General features: G+C 37.3%; 1 pseudogene; it reads left to right on the top strand.

Moving 5' to 3' along the window:
* The first annotated feature begins 350 nt into the window (after positions 1-350).
* Positions 351-814, top strand: LOC100010226 (ubiquitin-conjugating enzyme E2 variant 2-like; annotated as a pseudogene).
* The last annotated feature ends 8,008 nt before the right edge of the window (positions 815-8,822 follow it).

Here is an 8,822-nt window from a genome sequence, read left to right on the forward strand (position 1 = left end):
CTTACTTATTTAAGGCGGAAGAACAAAGTGGGATGAGGAATCTAGAAATCATTTTCTCACCCAGTCTCACAAAGCACCTTTTCCATTTGAGGAAGTAGAACTATGGGGAGATTTGCCTAATCTGATAGGCATAAGACCTAAGAATTACTGTGGAGTTGTTACTTGAAACTATTTGACTGAGGAAACTCAGGAGAGACGATAGAGGGAAAAGTCACTGAGTTTGGAGAAAGGTCAAACAGAAGAGCTCCAAGAAGAAACTGAGATTCTCTTACCCTTTAGTTCAGCCTGGTTGAGTAGGAAAACTTTATGGTCATTGTCTAAAAAGAATGACTGATGGGTTGCTGGAGAAGATGGCAGTCTCCAAAGGAGTTAAAGTTCCACATAATTTTTGCTTGTTAGAAGAACTTGAAGAAGGCCAAAAAGGAGTAGGCGATGGTATAGGTAACTGGGGACTTGAAGATGATGAAGATATGACACTTACAAGGTGGACAGGAATGATTATTGGGCCACCAAGGACAAACTATGAAAACAGAATATGCAATCTGAAAATAGAGTGTGGACCTAAATACCCAGAAGCACCTCCAACAGTTAGATTTGTAACAAAAATTAATATGAATAGGATAAATAATTCCAATGGAATGGTGGATGCACGAAGCATACCAGTGTTAGCAAAGTGACAAAATTCTTATAGCATTAAAGTTGTACTTCAAGAGCTAAGGCATCTAATGATGTCCAAGGAAAACATGAAGCTTCCACAACCTCCAGAAGGACAAGCATACAACAATTAATTTTAATAAATCTCAAACTTATCTAAACCAACAACCTTCTACTTATGTCTTGATTAAATCTCACAATGTAGAACCCACACATTAAAAGAATTCTAGCTGGTATACATGACCTGGACATTTGTAAGAATATATTTAATATATGTACACCCATTGTGTTTTCAGGCACAATGGGAAGAAAAATGTAGCACAATTTTTTTTCCCCTCTTATCAAGGCACTATCATTTAAGCATAAACCTGGAGTACTCCAAATGGAATTCAGGTTTTACAAGATGAAATCATGGCAAGAAGTGTCAGATTGCTGTGGAGTAATGTATGTTTCAGAAATCTAATTTTTCAAGAAGGAAAATTATAAATAGCATGCTTGGTCCATCTTGCTTAGTGAAAGAGCTGCAATGTAAATTGTTTAAAGTAGCAGGTACAATAAATACTGTTACTAATTTTGTTTCATTTTTTCAAGTTGAAAAAATATGTTCAGGATTGTTTTGATACCTGTATTTATAAAAAAAAGGGGGGAGGGAGTAAGGGAGGGAGATGGATTTCTGTTTTAAAGCAGCTCCTGTGTGTTACATGTAACAGACATGGTAAATATTTGTTTACAGTCTTTGTTCTGATAAACCATGAATTTAAGTTTAAGTGAAAAAAAAACAAAGGAAATAGGTGTATGGATATGTGATTCAGAGATTAAAGTTAATCTTAAAATGTAAATAAAATGTGGAAAGTATCCTCAAAAAAAATAAATGAGGGGGCAGCTGGGTAACTCAGTGGATTGAGAACCAGCCCTAGAGACGGGAGGTCCTGGGTTCAAATCTGGCCTCAGACACTTCCCAGCTGTGTGACCCTGGGCAAGTCACTTAACCCCCATTGCCTAGCCCTTACCACTCTTCTGCCTTGGAGCCAATACACAGTATTGAAGATGGAAGGTAAGGTTTTAAAAAGAAAGAAAGAAAGAAAGAAAGAAAGAAAGAAAGAAAGAAAGAAAGAAAGAAAGAAAGAAAGAAAGAAAGAAAGAAAGAAAGAAAGAAAGAAAGAAAGAAAGAAAGAAAGAAAGAAAGAAAGAAAGAAAGAAAGAAAGAAAGAAAGAAAGAAAGAAAGAAAGAAAGAAAGAAAGGAATGAATGAACGAATGAAAATAAATAAACAAACAAATGAATGAATGAATAAATAGATAGATAGATAGATAGATAGATAGATAGATAGATAGATAGATAGATAGATAAATAAATGGATGAATAAATAAATAAATAAATGAAAAGAATGATTGATGAGCAGTAACCCTTCTCTACTGGGGAAATGTTTAGTGGCACCCATAGTGAATAGAAGGTAGAATTGTAGATGCCCCTACATATAGCACAAAAGCTAAGGATTATAGGAGAATAACTGAGGACAAGAGTCTCAAAGGACTATAGCACTCATCTACAGGAGAGAGGCTTAGTAAATACAGCTTACCAACAGATGATGGAAATGGCTATGGCAATTCACACACCTGTTAGCCCTCCCTGCAGGAGAAAAACTTGCTAACCACACCTTTGTAGGAGAATGGCAAATAGAATAACTGGTAACTTTGAAGATAGATAGATAGATAGATAGATAGATAGATAGATAGATAGATAGATAGATAGATAGATAGATAGATAGATAGATAGATAGACAGAGTTGGAGAGAGAGACACAGAGAGAGAGATGGTGGGGGTGGGGAGGCATGAGATAACATCCAGACAGGGCCTAATAGTATTGACCAACAGGGGGCAGTTCAGGTACAATGAATTTTCTGTAGTGAGCAACACCTGGAGGGGCACAAATCCAGTTGAGAGAAACACAATAACATTTGCCAGAAGACACTAACAACTTCTTAGTGATGGGGGCATGATTTTCCCTTCTGTGCACATACTCTGAACACATATGTGCCCCTCCTCATACATACCCTAGCCATTCTTCTCCTTGTGTATACATCTTACATGTAATCTTTCATAATGATTGCAGTAAGAATGTATATATTTATGGGAGAGTAAGCTAACCAGAGCTTCCTAGGAAGCTTCCACAATTAAAACTAGATCTAAACAGTTGGAAAAACATTGATTACTCATGGGTGGGATGAGCTAACATAATAAAAATGACAACCCTACCCAAATTAATTTACCTATTTAGTGCCATACCCATTGAACTACCAAAAAACTTTTTCACTGAATTAGAAAAAAGCATAACAAAGTTCATTTGGAATAACAAAAGATCAAGGATATCCAAGGAAATCATGAAATGTGAAGGAAGGAGGCCTTGCAGTCCCAGATCTCAAACTATACTATAAAACAGTGGTCACCAAAACAATATGGTACTGGCTAAAAGACAGAAAGGAGGATCAGTGGAATAGACTTGGGGTAAGTTACCTCAGCAAGACAGTCTATGATAAGCCCAAAGATCACAGCTTTGCACACCAAAATCCACTATTTGATAAAAACTACTGGGAAAATTGAAAGACAGTATGGGATAGATTGGTTTTGGGTCAACATCTCATACCCTATACCAAGATAAACTCTGAATGGGTGAATGACTTGAATATAAAGAAGAAAGCTGTAAGCAAATTAGGTGAACACAGAATAGTATACCTGTCAGATCTTTGGGAACGGAAAGATTTTAAAACCAAGCAAGAGTTAGAAAAAATCACAAAATGTAAAATAAATAATTTTGATTTCTATCAAATTAAAAAGGTTTTGTACAAACAAAATCAATGCAACCAAAATTAGAAGGGAAGTAACAAATTGGGGGAAAATCTTCATAATAAAAACCTCTGACAAAGACCTAATTACTCAAATTTATAAAGAGCTAAATCAATTGCACAAAAAATCAAGCCATTCTCCAATTGATAAATAGGCAAGGGACATAAATAGGCAATTTTCAGTCAAAGAAATAAAAACTATTAATAAGCACATGAAAAAGTGTTCTAAATCTCTTATAATCAGAGAAATGCAAATCAAAACAACTCTGAGGTACCACCTCACACATAGCAGATCAGCTATCATGACAGCAAAGGAAAGTAATGAATGCTGGAGGGGATGTGGCAAAGTTGGGACATTAATTCATTGCTGGTGTAGTTGTGAATTGATTCAACCATTCTGGAGGGCAATTTGGAACTATGCCCAAAGGGCGATAGAAGACTGTCTGCCCTTTGATCCAGCTATAGCACTGCTGGGCTTGTACCCCAAAGAGATAATAAGGGAAAAGACATGAACAAAAAAAATGCATAGCTTCGCTCTTTGTGGTGGCCAAAAATTGGAAAATTAGGGGATGCCCTTCAATTGGGGAAAGACTGAACAAATTGTGGTATATGTTGGTGATGGAATACTATTGTGCTCAAAGGAATAATAAAGTGGAGGAATTTCATGGGAACTGGAACAACCTCCAGGAACTGATACAGAGTGAGAGGAGCAGAACCAGGAGAACATTGTACACAGAGACTGATACACTGTGGTACAATCGAATGTAATGGACTTCTCCATTAGTGGCAATGCAGAGATCCTGAACAACTTGGAGGGATCCATGAGAAAAAACACTATCCACATTCAGAGGGGAAATTGTGGGAGTAGAAACACAGAAGAAAAACAACTGCTTGATCACATGGGTCGAGGGGGATATGATTGGGGATGTAGACTCTAAATGAACATCCCAGTGCAAACATCGACAACATGGAAATAGCTTCTGATCAAGGTAAAACCCAGTGGAATTGTGCAATGGCTTCAGGAAATGTGGGGTGGAGGGGAGGGAGGGAAAGAATATGATTCTCATAACCAAGGAATAATGTTCTAAATTGACTAAATAAAACTTAAAAAAAAATAGTGGCTAGTCCCATATTGATGGGTCTATGATATATGGTTTCTGACCCACAAAGCACCTGGGACCTGGTGTAACTAAATGTGGGTACACTGCTTCAGAGGACTCTGAGTTCTACATTTAGTCTTCAGTCTTTAAAATAAGATTACAATTAATAATAAAAGCTAAACTTTAAATTAGGCTTTAAGGTTTATAAAAAAGTTTTACACGTATTATCTCACTTGATTCTTACAACTTTATACAGCAGATACTATTATTATCCCCTGGGACTACTAAGCAGTGCAGTGGATAGAGTACCAGGTCTGTAGTAAGGAAGACATTATCCTCAGTTCAAATCTAGCCTCTGACTAAATTAGCTGTGTATCTCTGGGCAAGCCATTTAATCTTGTTTGCTTTGTGTTCCTCATCTGTCAAATGAGCTGGAGAAAGAAATGGAAAACCACTCCAGTATCTTTGCCAAGAAAACCCGAAATAAGGTCACAAAGAATTGGGCATGCCTGAAAAACAACTAAACAGCAAATATTACCCCCATTTCACAGATAAAAAAGAAGATAAGTAAATTGCCCAGGATCATACAGTTAATGTATTTGAGGCAAGATTTGAAGCTTCAATTCCAAAACACCCACCATTCATTGTGCCAAACTGCACCAAACAGCTCAGGGTTAATTTTTTCCCACTGTTTGAAAGTGACATTAGAATCAACAGTAACCTGACTTGGGACTTAGCATCATTGTTTTCATTTCCAAGAAGAATCAAAAGCTAGGACCAGGATCATAGAGGACTCAACCAACATACAGGACATGACTGTCACCTCCTCAAAGCTTCCCCGCCCAATGCCTTTTCTCCTAGTACTTCTGATATTCAACAATAACTAAGTGTTTTGTTTAGGGTTTTTTCATAATGAGGACAGAGAAACAAGAGGTGTGTATTCTTTTTTGTTTTTAAACTCGTACCTTCCAACATAGAATCAATACTATGTGTTAGTTCTAAGTCCAAAGAGCAGGAAGGGATTGGGCAATTGCAGTTAAGTGACTTGCCTAGGATGACACAACTAGGAACTGTCTGAGGCTATATTTGAACACAGGATCTCCCGTTTCCTGGTTTGGCTTTCTATCCATTGAGCTACCTTGGTGAATATTCTTAATGACTCACTGTGTTAAGAGATATTTCATCTCTTTTGTTCATAAAAAGCACTTTTCAGTGGAAAGGAGAGGTTATTTTAGAAGCAGTCTTCTTTTTGAAAATCATACTTATTAACAAACTGAAGAAAAGAGGAGGTGTAATCAAAATGCATGTTTCCTTTCTGGTAAGGTTTACTGTGGCCAGGCATAGAGGAGATATAAAAAGCAACCACTTAAGCCAAAATGACATGTACCAGAGGGAAAAGTCCATAAAGCACAAGGACTTCTGCAGCAATCTCTTCTAGCTGTCAAGAAGGAACTTTCTTGGTAGCCAAGAATGGTCATATGGAACAGTTAAATACATTATGTGCATTATATGCACTTGGTACAGTGTCTGGTCCATTGTAGATGTTTAATAAATGTTTGTTGACTAACTCTGAACTGATGGGATGCTTATTATAAGCTCCTTTATGATCTTGCCCCTAATCTCACTTTCCCCATATGATATGTTTATTATTAAAAAAATAAATTACTGGGGCATCTAGATCTAATATCATCCTTATATAGGTGACTCAGTGAATAGAGCCAGCCCTGGAGAAGAGAGGTCTCGGGTTCAAATATGGTCTCAGATAGCTCCTAGCTATATGAAATCACTTAACTCCAAATGTCTAGCTCTTACTGTTCTTCTGCTTTGGAACTCATACTTAGTTTCAAGGGAAATTACGTATTTTAGTAATTACCTTTGTTCATTTTTTGGTCGGGACACAAGGACTTAGCACATGAAAATTACATAGATTGAGTATTTCTACATGCAGGTACATTTCTTGGGGGAAATTTTTCAATTCATTATTTGATAAACATACATTGACACAGGAAAAATGTCTTTTTTACAAGTAAGCTCAGTCGTAATTCAATATTTCTCTAGGTTTGTTGTTTTTTCCCCTCTAAGGAGCTCTTTGGCAGCTGACTAAATTTCATAGTCCCACTTCCAATTTTTTCACATTGCTGCTATGATCTGATTGGGGTATTGGGGTGTTCAGAGAGGACTAACACCTCTGATGTGAGGGCTACTCATCCCTCTTGGTGTCTACCTTTCACCCAGGTCTCACCTGTGGCTCCAAGAAGCTGTAGCATGTGCAGTGGTATAAAAACCAACTTAGCAGATGGGCAAAACCAGGTTAAGGGGAACTGACAGGCTTCAAACTCCTCAGTGAGTTAGTAGGGTGTCTACCCCAAGCCTGAGAAGACTTTCCCCCCAGGGAAAGGGGGGATACAAACAATAGCCATGAAGGTGGCTGAAGCAAGCTTGATGAAACATTGAAGATGGCTTGGTCATCTACTTTAACCAGGCCATCACCAATTGTCCCAACTTTTGTCTTGCCATTTGTACTTCGGTGACTCTGGAAGATGGTGAGAACTTTGTGCAACTCTGCCTCACTTAAATCCAATTCATGTGCAAGTCAACATACACTCTGTGATGTCATTGGTCCTCTTTGAATGCAAAGGTGGACAATAATTTAATGAGAGAAAAAGAATTGGAGTAGATAGATAAAACACTGGATTTAGAGTCTAGAAGACCTAAGTTCAAATCCTGTCACAGGGGCTTACTAGTTGGATGACTAGTTATAAATCACTCAGCCTTTCTAATTCCTTGTCTACTTGGGTCAAGGAGCTGAACTAGGTGGTTTAGAAGATCTTTTCCAAATATATTCCACTATATTCCAAATATATCTCTTTAACTTCATGATTTCTCCAAGACCCTTCTGTTGTCCTTAGGACATCCCTTCTCCTGCTACATTAAGTTCCCTTCCCTCCTCAGTCCCTTTCCCTCCTGGTGGTTTAATCTGATTTGTGAATTACAAGGGAGCTCAGATCCCTCTTAAGCAACATGTCTTTAATCAATTCAAGTGAAAAAAATCAGGTGCAATGAGTTGGATTTAGTAATCATTTCCTCATAGATATTAGTATGACTTTATTTGGGATAACTTTCTCCAAAACAACTCTTCACTGCTCCTTGATGCCCCCAGCACTATATTATTATGGTTTTCCGTGCACATTAAGTAATGAATTCATTCCATTCTACTGCACTGCAACTTATTTCTAGATTGACCACATTCATGATTCTGATCCAGATTCCAGCTGTTTAATTCCCAGCATAAATTATTTCCACTTCCTTGGGAATACTTCAGAATTATTATCTAGTGAATACATTATATTTTTACTCATTTTTCTATTCCATGGAATCTTGAATCATCTCCTAATGACCATACTGCTAAGGATGAAGGTATTTCATCATTAATATTTCGATATCCACATTCTTTTCCTGATATTCAACTTTAATTATCTCGGCCTTATTGCCAATTTATTATTTCTAATGACACCCTCTCGTACCTTGCACATCGCTTTTTTCCTCCTCAGATTGGATTGGCAGATGGCTAATATGTAATAAAACTCCCCTTTCTATAGTGCTTCAAGGTTTACAAAGCACTTTCCCTAATCAGCCTTGTGAGTTAACTATTACAAGAATCATTGTTCCCATTTTCCAGATCAGGAAACTGAGGTTCATAGAGATGGAGAAACCGGACCATATTTACAAGCCAGGGAATTAGCAGAGAACAGATTTGAACCTAGCTCCTGTGGCACCAAGGTCAGGATCTTTTTCCCCTAGGAAGTCCTTTGATATAAATTATAGTCTTGTTTCTAAGAATACTACTACTAAACACAAGCCTACTCCTGATGCCATGTTGGAAAAATACTAGTCCAGAAAGTAATGCTCAAGGTAATAAGGCAATAGTTTCAGAATCACCACATGGCCAAGGAGTAGGATGAATATAAAAAATTCAGGCTGAGGTGCATAGCTATAGAACATCTCTGGAGGTGATGTCTTAATATTAGCATTACAAAAATGTCTCAGGTTCCCCAACCTTAAATACATAATTTTTGAATAATATTATGGGTTTGCAGCTGGCAGTGAAGTGTGATATATTGTTAATGCTTTTTGCAAATGTTAGCGAGAATATCTATCAAGGTTCTATTGTCTCCGTTGGCATTCATATAGCATAGCCCCCAAACACTTCAATCTCTTTCTAAACT

Source organism: Monodelphis domestica, chromosome 3 (genome assembly GCF_027887165.1).
Source record: "Monodelphis domestica isolate mMonDom1 chromosome 3, mMonDom1.pri, whole genome shotgun sequence".
In the NCBI taxonomy this organism is placed as follows: Eukaryota; Metazoa; Chordata; class Mammalia; order Didelphimorphia; family Didelphidae; genus Monodelphis; species Monodelphis domestica.